General features: G+C 58.4%; 1 pseudogene; it reads left to right on the top strand.

The window, feature by feature from the left end:
• The first annotated feature begins 6,991 nt into the window (after window positions 1-6,991).
• The window catches only part of LOC132389147 (complement C1r-A subcomponent-like), a 30,550-nt pseudogene continuing 18,860 nt past the window's right edge, over window positions 6,992-18,681 (top strand).

Here is an 18,681-nt window from a genome sequence, read left to right as displayed (position 1 = left end):
GTGAGTGGGTGAGAGGGACAGAAGGCAGGGGAGTGAGTGGTGAGAGGGGACAGGGGAGAAGGCAGGGGAAGTGAGGGTGAGAGGGACAGGGGGGAGAAGGCAGGGGAGTGAGGGTGAGAGGGACAGAAGGCAGGGGAGTGAGGGTGAGAGGGACAGGGAGAGAAGGCTGGGAGTGAGGGTGAGAGGGACGGGGAGAAGGCAGGGGAGTGAGGGTGAGAGGGACGGGGAGAAGGCAGGGGAGTGAGGGTGAGAGGGGAGAGGGGGAGAAGGCAGGGGAGTGAGGGTGAGAGGGATGGGGGAGAAGGCAGGGGAGTGAGGGTAGAGGAGAGAACGGGGGTGAGGAAGGGCAGGGGGAGTGAGGAGTGAGAGGGTCAGGGGGAGATGGCAGGGGAGTGAGGGTGAGAGGGACAGAAGGCAGGTGAGTGAGGGTGCGAGGGACGGGGGAGAAGGCAGGGGAGTGAGGGTGCGAGGGACGGGGGAGAAGGCAGGGGAGTGAGGGTGAGAGGAACGGGGGAGAGGGCAGGGGAGTGAGGGTGAGAGGGACAGAAGGCAGGGGAGTGAGGGTGAGAGGGACAGGGGGAGAAGGCAGGGGAGTGAGGGTGAGAGGGACAGGGGGAGAAGGCAGGGGAGTGAGGGTGAGGGGGACAGAAGGCAGGGGAATGAAGGTGAGAGGGACAGGGGGAGAAGGCAGGGAATGAAGGTGAGAGGGACAGGAGTCAGGGGAGTGAGGGTGAGAGGGGGAGAAGGGCAGGGGAGGTGAGGGTGAGAGGGACAGAAGGCAGGGGAGTGAGGGTGAGAGGGACAGGGGAGAAGGCAGGGGAGTGAGGGTGAGAGGGACAGGGGGAGAAGGCAGGGGAGTGAGGGTGAGAGGGACAGAAGGCAGGGGAGTGAGGGTGAGAGGGGACAGGGAGAGAAGGCTGGGGAGTGAGGGTGAGAGGGACGGGGGAGAAGGCAGGGGAGTGAGGGTGAGAGGGATGGGGGAGAAGGCAGGGGAGTGAGGGTGAGAGGGAGAGGGGGAGAAGGCAGGGGAGTGAGGGTGAGAGGGATGGGGGAGAAGGCAGGGGAGTGAGGGTGAGAGGAACGGGGGAGAAGGCAGGGGAGTGAGGGTGAGAGGGACAGAAGGCAGGGGAGTGAGGGTGAGAGGGACAGAAGGCAGGGGAGTGAGGGTGAGAGGGAGAGGGGGAGAAGGCAGGGGAGTGAGGGTGAGAGGGATGGGGGAGAAGGCAGGGGAGTGAGGGTGAGAGGAACGGGGGAGAAGGCAGGGGAGTGAGGGTGCGAGGGACGGGGAGAAGGCAGGGGAGTGAGGGTGAGAGGAACGGGGGAGAGGGCAGGGGAGTGAGGGTGAGAGGGACAGAAGGCAGGGGAGTGAGGGGGGTGAGAGGGACAGGGGGAGAAGGCAGGGGAGTGAGGGTGAGAGGGACAGGGGGGAGAAGGCAGGGGAGTGAGGTGAGGGGGGACAGAAGGCAGGGGAATGAAGGTGAGAGGGACAGGGGGAGAAGGCAGGGGAATGAAGGTGAGAGGGGACAGGAGTCAGGGGAGTGAGGGTGAGAGGGGGAGAAGGCAGGGGGAGTGAGGGTGAGAGGGACAGAAGGCAGGGGAGTGAGGGTGAGAGGGACAGGGGAGAAGGCAGGGGAGTGAGGGTGAGAGGGACAGGGGGGAGAAGGCAGGGGAGTGAGGGTGAGAGGGACAGAAGGCAGGGGAGTGAGGGTGAGAGGGACAGGGAGAGAAGGCTGGGGAGTGAGGGTGAGAGGGACGGGGGAGAAGGCAGGGGAGTGAGGGTGAGAGGGATGGGGGAGAAGGCAGGGGAGTGAGGGTGAGAGGGAGAGGGGGGAGAAGGCAGGGGAGTGAGGGTGAGAGGGATGGGGGAGAAGGCAGGGGAGTGAGGGTGAGAGGAACGGGGGAGAAGGCAGGGGAGTGAGGGTGAGAGGGACAGAAGGCAGGGGAGTGAGGGTGAGAGGGACAGAAGGCAGGGGAGTGAGGGTGAGAGGGACAGGGGGGAGAAGGCAGGGGAGTGAGGGTGAGAGGGACAGAAGGCAGGGGAGTGAGGGTGAGAGGGACAGGGGGAGAAGGCAGGGGGAGTGAGGGTGAGAGGGACAGGGGGAGAAGGCAGGGGAGTGAGGGTGAGAGGGGAGAAGGCAGGGGAGTGAGGGTGAGAGGGACAGAAGGCAGGGGAGTGAGGGTGAGAGGGACAGAAGGCAGGGGAGTGAGGGTGAGAGGGTCAGGGGGAGATGGCAGGGGAGTGAGGGTTGAGAGGGACAGGGAGAGAAGGCTGGGGAGTGAGGGTGAGAGGAACGGGGGAGAAGGCAGGGGGAGTGAGGGTGAGAGGGACGGGGGAGAAGGCAGGGGAGTTGAGGGGTGAGAGGGACAGAAGGCAGGGGAATGAAGGTGAGAGGGACAGGGGGAGAAGGCAGGGGAGTGAGGGTGAGAGGGACAGAAGGCAGGGGAGTGAGGGTGAGAGGGACAGAAGGCAGGGGGAGTGAGGGTGAGAGGGACAGAAGGCAGGGGGAGTGAGGGTGAGAGGGGACAGGGCGAGAAGGCAGGGGAATGAAGGTGAGAGGGACAGGAGGCAGGGGGAGTGAGGGTGAGAGGGGGAGAAGGCAGGGGAGTGAGGGTGAGAGGGACAGAAGGCAGGGGGAGTGAGGGTGAGAGGGACAGGGGAGAAGGCAGGGGAGTGAGGGTGAGAGGGACAGGGGGAGAAGGCAGGGGAGTGAGGGTGAGAGGGTCAGGGGGAGATGGCAGGGGAGTGAGGGTGAGAGGGACAGAAGGCAGGGGAGTGAGGGTGAGAGGGACAGGGAGAGAAGTCTGGGAGTGAGGGTGAGAGGAACGGGGGAGAAGGCAGGGGAGGTGAGGGTGAGAGGGACGGGGGAGAAGGCAGGGGAGTGAGGGTGAGAGGGACGGGGAGAAGGCAGGGGAGTGAGGGTGAGAGGGACGGGGAGAAGGCAGGGGAGTGAGGTGAGAGGGAGAGGGGGAGAAGGCAGGGGAGTGAGGGTGAGAGGGATGGGGGGAGAAGGCAGGGGAGTGAGGGTGAGAGGAACGGGGGAGAAGGCAGGGGAGTGAGGGGTGAGAGGGTCAGGGGGGAGATGGCAGGGGGAGTGAGGGTGAGAGGGACAGAAGGCAGGTGAGTGAGGGTGCGAGGGACGGGGAGAAGGCAGGGGAGTGAGGGTGCGAGGGACGGGGAGAAGGCAGGGGAGTGAGGGTGAGAGGAACGGGGGGAGAGGGGCAGGGGAGTGAGGGTGAGAGGGACAGAAGGCAGGGGGAGTGAGGGTGAGAGGGACAGGGGGAGAAGGCAGGGGAGTGAGGGTGAGAGGGACAGGGGGAGAAGGCAGGGGAGTGAGGGTGAGGGGGACAGAAGGCAGGGGAATGAAGGTGAGAGGGACAGGGGGAGAAGGCAGGGGAATGAAGGTGAGAGGGACAGGAGTCAGGGGAGTGAGGGTGAGAGGGGGAGAAGGCAGGGGAGTGAGGGTGAGAGGGACAGAAGGCAGGGGGAGTGAGGGTGAGAGGGACAGGGGAGAAGGCAGGGGAGTGAGGGTGAGAGGGACAGGGGGAGAAGGCAGGGGAGTGAGGGTGAGAGGGACAGAAGGCAGGGAGTGAGGGTGAGAGGGACAGGGAGAGAAGGCTGGGGAGTGAGGGTGAGAGGGACGGGGGAGAAGGCAGGGGAGTGAGGGTGAGAGGGATGGGGGAGAATGGAGGGGGAGTGAGGGTGAGAGGGAGAGGGGGAGAAGGCAGGGAGTGAGGGTGAGAGGGATGGGGGAGAAGGGCAGGGGAGTGAGGGTGAGAGGAACGGGGGAGAAGGCAGGGGAGTGAGGGTGAGAGGGACAGAAGGCAGGGGAGTGAGGGTTGAGAGGGACAGAAGGCAGGGGAGTGAGGGTGAGAGGGAGAGGGGGGAGAAGGCAGGGGAGTGAGGGTGAGAGGATGGGGAGAAGGCAGGGGAGTGAGGGTGAGAGGAACGGGGGAGAAGGCAGGGGAGTGAGGGTGCGAGGGACGGGGAGAAGGCAGGGGAGTGAGGGTGAGAGGAACGGGGGAGAGGGCAGGGGAGTGAGGGTGAGAGGGACAGAAGGCAGGGGAGTGAGGGTGAGAGGGACAGGGGGAGAAGGCAGGGGGAGTGAGGGTGAGAGGGACAGGGGGAGAAGGCAGGGGAGTGAGGGTGAGGGGGACAGAAGGCAGGGGAATGAAGGTGAGAGGGGACAGGGGGAGAAGGCAGGGGAATGAAGGTGAGAGGGACAGGAGTCAGGGGAGTGAGGGGTGAGAGGGGGAGAAGGGCAGGGGAGTGAGGGTGAGAGGGACAGAAGGCAGGGGGAGTGAGGGTGGAGAGGGGACAGGGGAGAAGGCAGGGGAGTGAGGGTGAGAGGGACAGGGGGAGAGGCAGGGGAGTGAGGGTGAGAGGGGACAGAAGGCAGGGGAGTGAGGGTGAGAGGGACAGGGAGAGAAGGCTGGGGAGGTGAGGGTGAGAGGGACGGGGGAGAAGGCAGGGGAGTGAGGGTGAGAGGATGGGGGAGAAGGCAGGGGAGTGAGGGTGAGAGGGAGAGGGGGAGAAGGCAGGGGAGTGAGGGTGAGAGGGATGGGGGAGAAGGCAGGGGAGTGAGGGTGAGAGGAACGGGGGAGAAGGCAGGGGAGTGAGGGTGAGAGGGACAGAAGGCAGGGGAGTGAGGGTGAGAGGGACAGAAGGCAGGGGAGTGAGGGTGAGAGGGAGAGGGGGAGAAGGCAGGGGAGTGAGGGTGAGAGGGATGGGGGAGAAGGCAGGGGAGTGAGGGTGAGAGGAACGGGGGAGAAGGCAGGGGAGTGAGGGTGAGAGGGACAGAAGGCAGGGGAGTGAGGGTGAGAGGAACGGGGGGAGAAGGCAGGGGAGTGAGGGTGCGAGGGACGGGGGAGAAGGCAGGGGAGTGAGGGTGCGAGGGACAGGGGAGAAGGCAGGGGAGTGAGGGTGAGAGGGAGAGGGGGAGAAGGCAGGGGAGTGAGGGTGAGAGGGATGGGGGAGAAGGCAGGGGAGAGGGTGAGAGGGAGAGGGGGAGAAGGCAGGGGAGTGAGGGTGAGAGGGATGGGGGAGAAGGCAGGGGAGTGAGGGTGAGAGGGATGGGGGAGAAGGCAGGGGAGTGAGGGTGAGAGGGACAGAAGGCAGGGGGAGTGAGGGTGAGAGGGACAGGGGAGAAGGCAGGGGAGTGAGGGTGAGAGGGAGAGGGGGAGAAGGCAGGGGAGTGAGGGTGAGAGGGAGAGGGGGAGAAGGCAGGGGAGTGAGGGTGAGAGGGACAGGGGAGAAGGCAGGGGAGTGAGGGTGAGAGGGAGAGGGGGAGAAGGCAGGGGAGTGAGGGTGAGAGGGAGATGGGGGAGAAGGCAGGGGAGTGAGGGTGAGAGGGAGAGGGGGAGAAGGCAGGGGAGTGAGGGTGAGAGGGAGAGGGGGAGAAGGCAGGGGAGTGAGGGTGAGAGGGATGGGGGAGAAGGCAGGGGAGTGAGGGTGAGAGGGAGAGGGGGAGAAGGCAGGGGAGTGAGGGTGAGAGGGATGGGGGAGAAGGCAGGGGAGTGTGAGGGTGAGAGGAACGGGGGAGAAGGCAGGGGAGTGAGGGTGAGAGGGACAGAAGGCAGGGGAGTGAGGGTGAGAGGGACAGAAGGCAGGGGAGTGAGGGTGAGAGGGAGAGGGGGAGAAGGCAGGGGAGTGAGGGTGAGAGGGATGGGGGAGAAGGCAGGGGAGTGAGGGTGAGAGGAACGGGGGAGAAGGCAGGGGAGTGAGGGTGAGAGGGACAGAAGGCAGGGGAGTGAGGGTGAGAGGGACAGAAGGCAGGGGGAGTGAGGGTGAGAGGGGACAGGGGGAGAAGGCAGGGGAGTGAGGGTGAGAGGGGACAGAAGGCAGGGGAGTGAGGGTGAGAGGGACAGGGGAGATGGCAGGGGAGTGAGGGTGAGATGAACGGGGGAGAAGGCAGGGGAGTGAGGGTGAGAGGGACGGGGGGAGAAGGCAGGGGAGTGAGGGTGAGAGGGACAGAAGGCAGGGGAGTGAGGGTGAGAGGGACGGGGGAGAAGGCAGGGGAGTGAGGGTGAGAGGAACGGGGGAGAAGGCAGGGGAGTGAGGGTGAGAGGGACGGGGGGAGAAGGCAGGGGAGTGAGGGTGAGAGGGACAGGGAGAGAAGGCTGGGGAGTGAGGGTGAGAGGAACGGGGGAGAAGGCAGGGGAGTGAGGGTGAGAGGGACGGGGGAGAAGGCAGGGGAGTGAGGGTGAGAGGGACGGGGGAGAAGGCAGGGGAGTGAGGGTGAGAGGGAGAGGGGGAGAAGGCAGGGGAGTGAGGGTGAGAGGGATGGGGGAGAAGGCAGGGGAGTGAGGGTGAGAGGAACGGGGGAGAAGGCAGGGGAGTGAGGGTGAGAGGGACAGAAGGCAGGGGAGTGAGGGTGAGAGGGACAGAAGGCAGGGGAATGAGGGTGAGAGGGACAGAAGGCAGGGGAGTGAGGGTGACAGGTGGAGAAGGCAGGGGAATGAAGGTGAGAGGGACAGGGGGAGAAGGCAGGGGAATGGAGGGACAGGAGGCAGGGGAGTGAGGGTGAGAGGGAGGTGAGAAGGCAGGGGAGTGAGGGTGAGAGGGACAGGAGGCAGGGGAGTGAGGGTGAGAGGGAGATGGGTAACAGGGTAACAGGGCAGATCGTCAGAAAGGACAACAGTGAGGAATGTTAAAAAAGGGGGGTTGTGGGAAGGTGGGTCAGAGGGTGTAGGGTTGAAGTGAGAGGGGAGAGTTTTATAGGGCAGTACACACACACAGTGCTGGGGGAGCTCAGCTGGCCGGGCTGTGTCGATGGAAAAGAGTGAACGGTGAACGTTTCAGGCCGAGACCCTCATAGATATGTTTCTAGGGGACCGAGGGGCAGGTTTTAGCACCCCATGGATGGAGGAAGTGATGGGGAGTGGTACAACATGTGGAGAGGTGCAGGCGGACGAGCTGGCCTTGGCGATGATTTCACGGCCCTGCGTCCCGGCGTCACCCAGCCTTTGTGTTTGTGCCCCGGCTCCAGATCATGTACCGGACCGTCGTGCTGGGGCCCCCTGTGTGGGACGCAGCCCCCCGGCCACATCGAGACGCACAGCAACGCGGTCGACGTACTGTTCCACGCCGACGAATCTGGCCACAGCAGGGGCTGGAGCCTCACCTATTCCACCGACCGTGAGTAGGGTCTGCAGAGACATTGTCACCACTCCCTCACCCCCTCCAACCTCCTCCTGTCTATCCCCTCCCTCCTCCTCCCTAACTTCCTCATGTCCATTCACTTCCCCTCCCTCCTCCTCCCTCAACCCCCTCCAGTCCATCACATCCTTTCCCTCCTCCTCCCTCGCCTCCCCAACCTCCCTCCCGTCCATCAATTTCTCCTCCCTCCTCCTCCCTCACCCCTCCAACCTCCCTCCTGTCTATCCCCTCCCTCCTCCTCCCTAACTTCCTCATGTCCATTCACTTCCCCTCCCTCCTCCTCCCTCAACCCCCTCCAGTCCATTTCATCCTTTCCCTCCTCCTCCCTCGCCTCCCCAACCTCCCTCCCGTCCATCAATTTCTCCTCCCTCCTCCTCCCTCACCCCTCCAACCTCCTCCTGTCTATCCCCTCCTTCCTCCACCCTAACTTCCTCATATCCATTCACTTCCCCTCCCTCCTCCTCCCTCAACCCCCTCCAGTCCATTATATCCTTTCCCTCCTCCTCCCTCGCCTCCCCAACCTCCCTCCCGTCCATCAATTTCTCCACCCTCACCCCTCCAACCTCCTCCTGTCTATCCCCTCCCTCCTCCACCCTAACCTCCTCCTGTCCATCACTTCCCCTCCAACCTCCTCCTGTACATCACATCCTCTCCCTCCTCCTCCCTCACCTCCCCAACTTCCTCTTGTCCATCACTTCCCCTCCAACCTCCTCCTGTACATCACATCCTCTCCCTCCTCCTCCCTCACCTCCCCAACTTCCTCCTGTCCATCACTTCCCCTCCAACCTCCTCCTGTACATCACATCCTCTCCCTCCTCCTCCCTCACCTCCCCAACTTCCTCCTGTCCATCACTTCCCTCCAACCTCCTCCTGTACATCACATCCTCTCCCTCCTCCTCCCTCACCTCCCCAACTTCCTCCTGTCCATCACTTCCCCTCCAACCTCCTCCTGTACATCACATCCTCTCCCTCCTCCTCCCTCACCTCCCCAACTTCCTCTTGTCCATCACTTCCCTTTCTTTCTTTCTCAATCTTTTTATTATTATTAGTAATATGGACAGAATACAAATGATATATTGATAAAGAAATTACAAACATACAAATTCCATTACAGATGAAAAAAGACATAAACAATAGTTACAGTATAAATGAGTTTACCAAGACATAAACCATACAGTATATGTATGGACATGGTAAGTCTAAATATTTCATAATATATGATTTTAAAAAAAACAGAAAAAAGAAAGAAAAAAATATAATGCAAAATTAGCTAATCTACTAATCTAATAACTAATAAAGAAGAAAAAAGACGCAAAAAAAGAAGAAAAAAAAAGAAAAAAGAAAGAAACATTGGAAAAAGAAAGGAAAAAAAGGGGGGCTGTTTATAATATCTCACAAGAATAAATATTCATCAATGCCGTCACTTCCGGTCCTCTCAACATACATAAGCTAAAAGCTGGGAAATCAAATGAACTTGGCACAGGGTCATATTACATCATATGAAAATGTTGAATAAATGGTCTCCATAACTTTTCAAATTTAATAGAAGTATCAAAAACACCACTTATAATTTTTTCTAAATTTAAACATAACATAGTTTGAGAGAACCAATTAAATACAGTGGGAGGATTAATTTCCTTCCAATTCAACAATATAGATCTTCTAGCCATCAGAGTTAGAAATGCAATCATTCGACGGGCAGAAGAAGATAAATGCTGTGAATCTAACACTGGTAAACCAAAAATTGCGGTAATAGGATGAGGTTGTAAATCAATATTCAAAACCGCAGATATAATATCAAAAATATCTTTCCAATATTTTTTCAAAAATGAACAAGACCAAAATATATGAGTTAAAGACGCGATTTCAGATTGACATCTATCACAGATAGGATTAATATAAGAGTAAAAATGAGCTAATTTATCCTTGGACATATGGGCACTATGTACGACCTTAAATTGTATTAACGAATGTTTGGCACATATTGATGATGTATTAACTAATTGAAGAATTCTATCCCAATTCTCACTAGAAATAATAAGGTTAAGTTCTCTTTCCCAATCCTTTTTGGTCTTATAAAGGGGCTCTGAACGTATCTTCATAATTATATTATAAAGTTTTGAAATAATCCCTTTTTGAAAAGGGTCTAATTTAAACAAACTCTCCAAAATATCTGAAGGCACAAAATTTGGAAATGTAGGGAGTACAGAACTTAAAAAATGTCTAATCTGTAAATATCTAAAAAAATGAAATCTAGGCAAGTTATATTTGTTGGATAATTGCTCAAAAGACATAAAACAATTGTCCAAAAATAAATCAGAAAATCTTAGTAATCCCTTAGTTTTCCAAGCCGAATAAGCTTGATCTATAATGGAAGGGTGGAAAAAACAATTAGATTCAATAGGACTATTTAAAACGAATTGAGTCAACCCGAAAAATTTCCGAAATTGAAACCATACACGTAAAGTATGTTTAACTATCGGGTTGTCAATTCGTTTCGGCAATTTAGAAAGAGCAAAAGGGAGAGAAGTCCCTAAAATAGAACCCAGAGCATAAGCTGATACAGATTTAATTTCTAAACTCACCCAATGAGGGCCGAAAGATCCACCCCCATCTTTCAACCAACATAACAAATATCTAATATTAACTGCCCAATAATAAAATCTGAAATTAGGTAATGCTAACCCGCCTTCCTTCTTTGTCTTCTGTAAATATATTTTACCTAACCTGGGATTTTTATTCTGCTATATATATGAGGAAATTTTTGAATCAACATTAGTAAAAAAAGATTCCGGAATAAAAATTGGTATCGCTTGAAAAATATATAAAAACTTAGGTAAAATAATCATCTTAATAGCATTAATCCTACCTATTAGAGATAAAGATAATGGTGACCACTTAGTAAACAGACCTTTAATCTGATCAATTAAGGGTAAAAAATTAAATCTAAATAAATCTTTATGGTTTTTTTGTGATTTTGATCCCTAAGTAAATAAAAGAATCATTAACTAATTTAAAAGGTAAATTTCCATAAATTGGGACCTGTCTATTCAAAGGAAACAATTCACTTTTATTAAGATTTAACTTATACCCAGAAAACTCACTAAATTGAGCCAATAATGATAAAACTGCTGGGATCGATTTCTCAGGGTTAGAAATGAATAGTAATAAATCATCTGCATACAAAGATAACTTATGAATGTCTGTCCCACGATTAATACCCAAAATATCCTGTGATTGTCTGATGGCAATTGCCAAAGGTTCTAAGGCAATGTTAAATAGTAATGGACTAAGAGGACATCCTTGTCTAGTGCCCCGAAATAGGCGAAAAAAGGGAGATCTTTGATTATTGGTAAACACTGAGGCTACTGGAGTGTGATAACTCAATTTAATCCACGATATGAATATTGGACTAAAATTAAACTTCTCCAACACATTAAATAAGTAAGGCCATTCAACTCTATCAAATGCTTTCTCCGCATCTAATGAAATCACGCATTCTGAAATGTTATGTGAGGGAGTATAAAAATATTCAACAATCTCCTAATGTTGAAAAAAGAATAGCGATTTTTAATAAAACCGGTTTGATCTTCAGAAATAATTTTGGGTAATACCTTCTCCAATCTGGATGCCAGTAACTTGGAAAAAATCTTGGCATCTACATTCAATAAAGATATTGGTCTATAGGATGCACAATTAGTAGGGTCTTTATCTTTCTTCAATATTAGAGAAATGGAAGCTCTATAAAAAGATTGTGGCAAATTCCCCAATCTAATTGCTTCCTCAAAAACCTTACATAACCAAGGGGAAAGAGTAGCGGAAAAACATTTTAAAAATTCAACTGTATAACCATCTGGACCCGGTGCTTTCCCAGAATTCATTGAGGAAATAGCCCATCACTTCCCTTCCAACCTCCTCCTGTCCATCACTCCCCCTCCCTCCTCCTCCCTCACCCCCTCCCCTCCCTCCTGTCCATCATGTCCCCTCCCTCAACTCTCCCCTCAAACCTGTCCATCACTTTCCCTCCCTCCTCATCCCCCCATCACTTCCCCTCCATTCTTCTCCCTCCCTCCCCTCCCATCTGTCCATCACTTCTCCTCCCTCACCCCCTCGCCCACTCCTGCCCATTGCTTCCCCCCCTTGTTTCACTCCTCTTCCACCTTCACTGCTCCTCACTCCCCTTCCCCTCCCTCATCACCGCTCCTCTCACTCACCACCCTATCTCTACTCCTCATTCACCATCCTTTCCTCCCCACCCTTACCCTTCGCTTTCCTGCCCATCCTTCTCCCCTTCCCTCCCGTCCCCCTTCCATTTTCACTCTCCCCTCTGCCACAACACCCTCCTCTGCCTCTCATTTCCCCCTCACCTCAGTCCCCCTTCTGGCCCACTCATCTTCCTCAGCATCCTTCAAAGCAGCCTTTCCTCATCTCCCGACCTGCACTCTCGACTTCCCCATTACACCAAAGCTCCACCGAGGGCAAACGATTAACGTTTAATTTTGTCTCTCTCTCTCTCTCCCCCCCCTTTCTCACACCCTCCTCCACCTCCTCTCCCCCCGACCCCACCGCCCAGGAATCCAGTGCCCGGATCTCCCAGTCCTTGACCACGGGACCATTTCTCCGGCTCAGCCGCAGTACCGCTTCCTGGACCGGGTCTCCTTCCGGTGTGACGTTGGATACAAGATAATGAAGGTTTCTCAGAGTCTGTTCAGTCCTCAAACTTCGTTTCTGGGACTTCATCACCCAGGCAGGGTCCCAGAGCTGCTCAAAATCCCTCCCCTCGGGGACAGGCGGGAGGGCAGGTCCACGCTCTCCCCTCCAGAACACGGTGGCGATGTTCTGCCATAGTTACGTGTGCACAGACCATCCGACAGAAGAACAGGATTAGGCCATTCAGCCCATCGAGACCATTCCCTCATGTCTGATTTACTATCCCTCTCAAAGCCACACTCCTGCCTCCTCCCCGTAACATTTCACACTCCCACTAATCAAGAACCTATCCATTTCAGCTTTAAATATCCTCAATGACGTGGCCTCCACAACCATGCGTGGCAATGAATTCCACAGATTCACCACCCTCTGGCTAAAGAAATTCCTCCTCGTCTCTGTCCTGAAAAGACGTCCTTCTACCCCGAGGCTGTGCCCCCTGGTCCCAGGCTCCCCCACAAGAGGAAACGTCCTCTCCGTCCAGTCTATGTGAGCCTTTCAAAATCTGATTGGCTTCAATAGCTCTGTGAATTCCCGTGAGTGCAGGCCCAGAACCATCAGGCTCTCTGCCCACGATGAGCACCAGAATCAACAAATTACTATTGCCCAGCCTCCTTTCAACCCTCTCCAAAAACACCACACCCTTTCCCAGATAGGCAGCCCTACACCCCTCAGAATGCAGGGAACGGAGGGGGTTACAGAGACAGGGAGGCGTGTAGGGGACGGAGGGGGTTACACCGACAGGGAGGGGTGTAGGGGACGGAGGGGGTTACAGAGACAGGGAGGGGTGTAGGGGATGGAGGGGGTTATAGAGACAGGGAGGGGTGTGGGGGACGGAGGGGGTTACAGAGACAGGGAGGGGTGTAGGGGACGGAGGGGGTTACAGAGACAGGGAGGGGTGTAGGGGACGGAGGGGGTTACAGAAACAGGGAGGGGTGTAGGGGACGGAGGGGGTTACACCGACAGGGAGGGGTGTAGGGGATGGAGGGGGTTACAGAGACAGGGAGGGGTGTAGGGGACGGAGGGGGTTACAGAGACAGGGAGGGGTGCAGGGGACGGAGGGGGTTACAGAGACAGGGAGGGGTGTAGGGGATGGAGGGGGTTACAGAGACGGGGAGGGGTGTAGGGGACGGAGGGGATTATAGAGACAGGGAGGGGTGTAGAGGATGGAGGGGGTTACAGAGACAGGGAGGGGTGTAGGGGACGGAGGGGGTTACGGAGACAGGGAGGGGTGTCGGTGCTGGAGGGGGTTACAGAGACAGGGAGGGGTGTAGGGGACAGAGGGGGTGACAGAGACAGGGAGGAGTGTAGGGGACTGAAGGGGTGACAGAGACAGGGAGGGGTGTAGGGGACGGAGGGGGTTACAGAGACAGGGATGAGTGTAGGGGATGGTGGGGGTTACAGAGACAGGGAGGGTTGTAGGGGACGGAGGGGGTTAAAGAGACAGGGATGAATGGAGGGGGTTACAGAGACAGGCAGAGGTGTAGGGGATGGAGGGGGTTACAGAGACGGGGAGGGGTGTAGGGGATGGAGGGGTTATAGAGACAGGGAGAGGTGTGGGGGACAGAGGGGGTTACACAGACAGGGAGGGTTGTAGGGGATGGAGGGGGTTACAGAGACAGGGAGGGGTGTAGGGGACGCAAGGGGTTACAGAGACAGGGAGGGGTGTAGGGGATGGAGGGGGTTACAGAGACAGGGAGGGGTGTAGGGGATGGAGGGGGTTACAGAGACAGGGACGAGTGTAGGGGATGGAGGGGGTTAGAGACAGGGAGGGGTGTAGGGGATGGAGGGGGTTACAAAGACAGGGAGGGGTGTAGGGGATGGAAGGGGTTACAGAGACAGGGAGAGGTGTCGGGGACGGAGGGGGTTACAGAGACAGGGAGGGGTGTTGGGGACGGAGGGGGTTACAGAGATGGGGAGGGGTTTCGGGGACGGAGGGGGTTACACCGACAGGGAGGGGTGCCGGGGACGGAGGGGGTTACAGAGACAGGGAGGGGTTACGGGATGAAGGGGGTTACAGAGACAGGGAGGGGTTGTAGGGGATAGAGGGGGTTACAGAGACGGGGAGGGTTGTCGGGGATGGAGGGGGTTACACAGACAGGGAGAGGTGTAGGGGATGGAGGGGGTGATGGAGACTGGGAGGTGTGTAGGGGACAGAGGGGGTGACAGAGACAGGGAGGGGTGTAGGGGATGGGGGGTGACAGAGACAGGGAGGGGTGTAGAGGATGGAGGGGGTTACAGAGACAGGGAGGGGTGTAGGGGACGGAGGGGGTTACACAGACAGGAGTGGATGTAAGGGACAGAGGGGGTTACAGAGACAGGGAGGGGTGTAGGGGACGGAGGGGGTTACGGAGACAGGGAGGGGTGTCGGTGCTGGAGCGGGTTACAGGGAGGGGTGTAGGGGACGGAGGGGGTTACAGAGACAGGGACGGGTGTAAGGGATGGAGGGGGTTACAGAGACAGGGACGAGTGTAGGGGACGGAGGGGGTTACAGAGACAGGGATGAATGGAGGGGGTTACAGAGACAGGGGGGGTGTAGGGGATGGAGGGGGTTACACAGAGGGAGAGGTGTAGGGGATGGAGGGGTGTGGGGGACGGAGAGGGTTACACAGACAGGGAGGGGTGTAGGGGATGGAGGGGGTGATGGAGACTGGGAGGGGTGTAGGGGATGGAGGGGGTTACAGAGACAGGGACGAGTGTAGGGGATGGAGGGGGTTACAGAGACAGGCAGAGGTGTAGGGGATGGAGGGGGTTACAGAGACAGGGAGGGGTGTAGGGGATGGAAGGGGTTACAGAGACAGGGAGGGGTTACGGGATGAAGGGGGTTACAGAGACAGGGAGGGGTTGTAGGGGATAGAGGGGGTTACAGAGACAGGGACGGGGGTAGGGGATGGAGGGGGTTACAGAGACAGGGAGGGGTGTAGGGGATGGAGGGGGTTACAGAGATAGGGAGGGGTGTAGGGAATGGGGGGATTACAGAGACAGGGAGGGGTGTAGGGGATGGAGGGGGTTACAGAGACAGGGAGGGGTGTAGGGGATGGAGGGGGTGATGGAGACTGGGAGGGGTGTAGGGGACGGAGGGGGTTACAGAGACAGGGACGAGTGTAGGGGATGGAGGGGGTTACAGAGACAGGCAGAGGTGTAGGGGATGGAGGGGGTTACAGAGACAGGCAGAGGTGTAGGGGATGGAGGGGGTTACAGAGACGGGGAGGGGTGTAGAGGACGGAGGGGGTTACACCGACAGGGAGGGGTGTAGGGGATGGAGGGGTTATAGAGACAGGGAGAGGTGTGGGGGACAGAGGGGGTTACACAGACAGGGAGGGGTGTAGGGGATGGAGGGGGTTACAGAGACAGGGAGGGGTGTAGGGGACGCAATGGGTTACAGAGACAGGGAGGGGTGTAGGGGATGGAGGGGGTTACAGAGACAGGGAGGGGTGTAGGGGATGGAGGGGGTTACAGAGACAGGGACGTGTAGGGGACGGAGGCGGTTACAGAGACAGGGAGAGGTGTCGGGGATGGAGGGGGTCACAGAGACAGGGACGGGGGTAGGGGATGGAGGGGGTTACAGAGACGGGGAGGGGTGTCGGGGACGGAGGGGGTTACAGAGACAGGGAGGGGTGTTGGGGACGGAGGGGGTTACAGAGATGGGGAGGGGTTTCGGGGACGGAGGGGGTTACACCGACAGGGAGGGGTGCCGGGGACGGAGGGGGTTACAGAGACAGGGAGGGGTTACGGGATGAAGGGGGTTACAGAGACAGGGAGGGGTTGTAGGGGATAGAGGGGGTTACAGAGACGGGGAGGGTTGTCGGGGATGGAGGGGGTTACACAGACAGGGAGAGGTGTAGGGGATGGAGGGGGTGATGGAGACTGGGAGGTGTGTAGGGGACAGAGGGGGTGACAGAGACAGGGAGGGGTGTAGGGGATGGGGGGTGACAGAGACAGGGAGGGGTGTAGAGGATGGAGGGGGTTACAGAGACAGGGAGCGGTGTAGGGGATGGAGGAGGTTACAGAGACAGGGAGGGGTGTAGGGGACGGAGGGGGTTACACAGACAGGAGTGGATGTAAGGGACAGAGGGGGTTACAGAGACAGGGAGGGGTGTAGGGGACGGAGGGGGTTACGGAGACAGGGAGGGGTGTCGGTGCTGGAGCGGGTTACAGGGAGGGGTGTAGGGGACGGAGGGGGTTACAGAGACAGGGACGGGTGTAAGGGATGGAGGGGGTTACAGAGACAGGGACGAGTGTAGGGGACGGAGGGGGTTACAGAGACAGGGAGGGGTGTAGGGGACGGAGGGGGTTAAAGAGACAGGGATGAATGGAGGGGGTTACAGAGACAGGGAGGGGTGTAGGGGATGGAGGGGGTTACACAGAGGGAGAGGTGTAGGGGATGGAGGGGTGTGGGGGACGGAGAGGGTTACACCGACAGGGAGGGGTGTAGGGGATGGAGGGGGTGATGGAGACTGGGAGGGGTGTAGGGGACGGAGGGGGTTACAGAGACAGGGACGAGTGTAGGGGATGGAGGGGGTTACAGAGACAGGCAGAGGTGTAGGGGATGGAGGGGGTTACAGAGACGGGGAGGGGTGTAGAGGACGGAGGGGGTTACACCGACAGGGAGGGGTGTAGGGGATGGAGGGGTTATAGAGACAGGGAGAGGTGTGGGGGACAGAGGGGGTTACACAGACAGGGAGGGGTGTAGGGGATGGAGGGGGTTACAGAGACAGGGAGGGGTGTAGGGGACGCAGGGGGTTACAGAGACAGGGAGGGGTGTAGGGGATGGAGGGGGTTACAGAGACAGGGAGGGGTGTAGGGGATGGAGGGGGTTACAGAGACAGGGAGGGGTGTAGGGGATGGAGGGGGTGATGGAGACTGGGAGGGGTGTAGGGGACGGAGGGGGTTACAGAGACAGGGACGAGTGTAGGGGATGGAGGGGGTTACAGAGACAGGCAGAGGTGTAGGGGATGGAGGGGGTTACAGAGACGGGGAGGGGTGTAGAGGACGGAGGGGGTTACACCGACAGGGAGGGGTGTAGGGGATGGAGGGGTTATAGAGACAGGGAGAGGTGTGGGGGACAGAGGGGGTTACACAGACAGGGAGGGGTGTAGGGGATGGAGGGGGTTACAGAGACAGGGAGGGGTGTAGGGGACGCAGGGGGTTACAGAGACAGGGAGGGGTGTAGGGGATGGAGGGGGTGACGGAGACAGGGAGGGGTGTTGGGGTCGGAGGGTGTGACGGAGACAGGGAGGGGTGTAGGGGATGAAGGCGGTTACAGAGACAGGTAGGGTTGTTGGGGTCGGAGGGGGTGACGGAGATGGGGAGGGGTGTTGGGGTCGGAGGGGGTGACGGGGAGGGGTGTAGGGGATAGAGGGGGTGACGGAGATGGGCAGGGGTGTTGGGGCCGGAGGGGGTGACGAGACAGGGAGGGGTGTAGGGGATAGAGGGGGTGACGGAGATGGGGAGGGGTGTTGGGGCCGGAGGGGGTGACGGAGACAGGGAGGGGTGTTGGGGTCGGAGGGTGTGACGGAGATGGGGAGCGGTGTTGGGGCCGGAGGGGGTGACGGAGACAGGGAGGGGTGTTGGGGTCGGAGGGTGTGACGGAGATGGGGAGGGGTGTTGGGGCCGGAGGGGGTGACGGAGACAGGGAGGGGTGTTGGGGTCGGAGGGTGTGACGGAGATGGGGAGGGGTGTTGGGGCCGGAGGGGGTGACGGAGACAGGGAGGGGTGTTGGGGTCGGAGGGTGTGACGGAGACGGGGAGGGGTGTTGGGGCCGGAGGGGGTGACGGAGACAGGGAGGGGTGTTGGGGTCGGAGGGTGTGACGGAGATGGGGAGGGGTGTTGGGGCCGGAGGGGGTGACAGAGACAGGGAGGGGTGTTGGGGTCGGAGGGTGTGACGGAGATGGGGAGGGGTGTTGGGGCCGGAGGGGGTGACGGAGACAGGGAGGGGTGTTGGGGTCGGAGGGTGTGACGGAGATGGGGAGGGGTGTTGGGGCCGGAGGGGGTGACGGAGACAGGGAGGGGTGTTGGGGCCAGAGGGGGTGACGGAGACAGGGAGGGGTGTTGGGGTCGGAGGGTGTGACGGAGATGGGGAGGGGTGTTGGGGCCGGAGGGGGTGACGGAGACAGGGAGGGGTGTTGGGGCCGGAGGGGGTGACGGAGACAGGGAGGGGTGTTGGGGTCGGAGGGTGTGACGGAGATGGGGAGGGGTGTTGGGGCCGGAGGGGGTGACGGAGACAGGGAGGGGTGTTGGGGCCGGAGGGGGTGACGGAGATAGGGAGGGGTGTTGGGGTCGGAGGGGGTGACGGAGACAGGGAGGGGTGTTGGGGTCGGAGGGTGTGACGGAGATGGGGAGGGGTGTTGGGGTCGGAGGGTGTGACGGAAATAGGGAGGGGTGTTGGGGTCGGAGGGGGTGACGGAGACAGGGAGGGGTGTTGGGGTCGGAGGGGGTGACGGAGATGGGGAGGGGTGTTGGGGTCGGAGGGTGTGACGGAGATGGGGAGGGGTGTTGGGGCCGGAGGGGGTGACGGAGATGGGGAGGGGTGTTGGGGCCGGAGGGGGTGACGGAGATGGGGAGGGGTGTTGGGGTCGGAGGGTGTGACGGAGATGGGGAGGGGTGTTGGGGCCGGAGGGGGTGACGGAGACAGGGAGGGGTGTTGGGGTCGGAGGGTGTGACGGAGATGGGGAGGGGTGTTGGGGCCGGAGGGGGTGACGGAGATAGGGAGGGGTGTTGGGGTCGGAGGGTGTGACGGAGACAGCGAGGGGTGTTGGGGTCGGAGGGTGTGACGGAGACAGCGAGGGGTGTTGGGGTCGGAGGGTGTGACGGAGACA

Source organism: Hypanus sabinus, unplaced genomic scaffold (assembly GCF_030144855.1).
Source record: "Hypanus sabinus isolate sHypSab1 unplaced genomic scaffold, sHypSab1.hap1 scaffold_483, whole genome shotgun sequence".
Lineage (NCBI taxonomy): Eukaryota > Metazoa > Chordata > Chondrichthyes > Myliobatiformes > Dasyatidae > Hypanus > Hypanus sabinus.
Note: the sequence above shows the minus strand (reverse complement) of the source record. Positions and strands in the feature narration are given on the sequence as shown.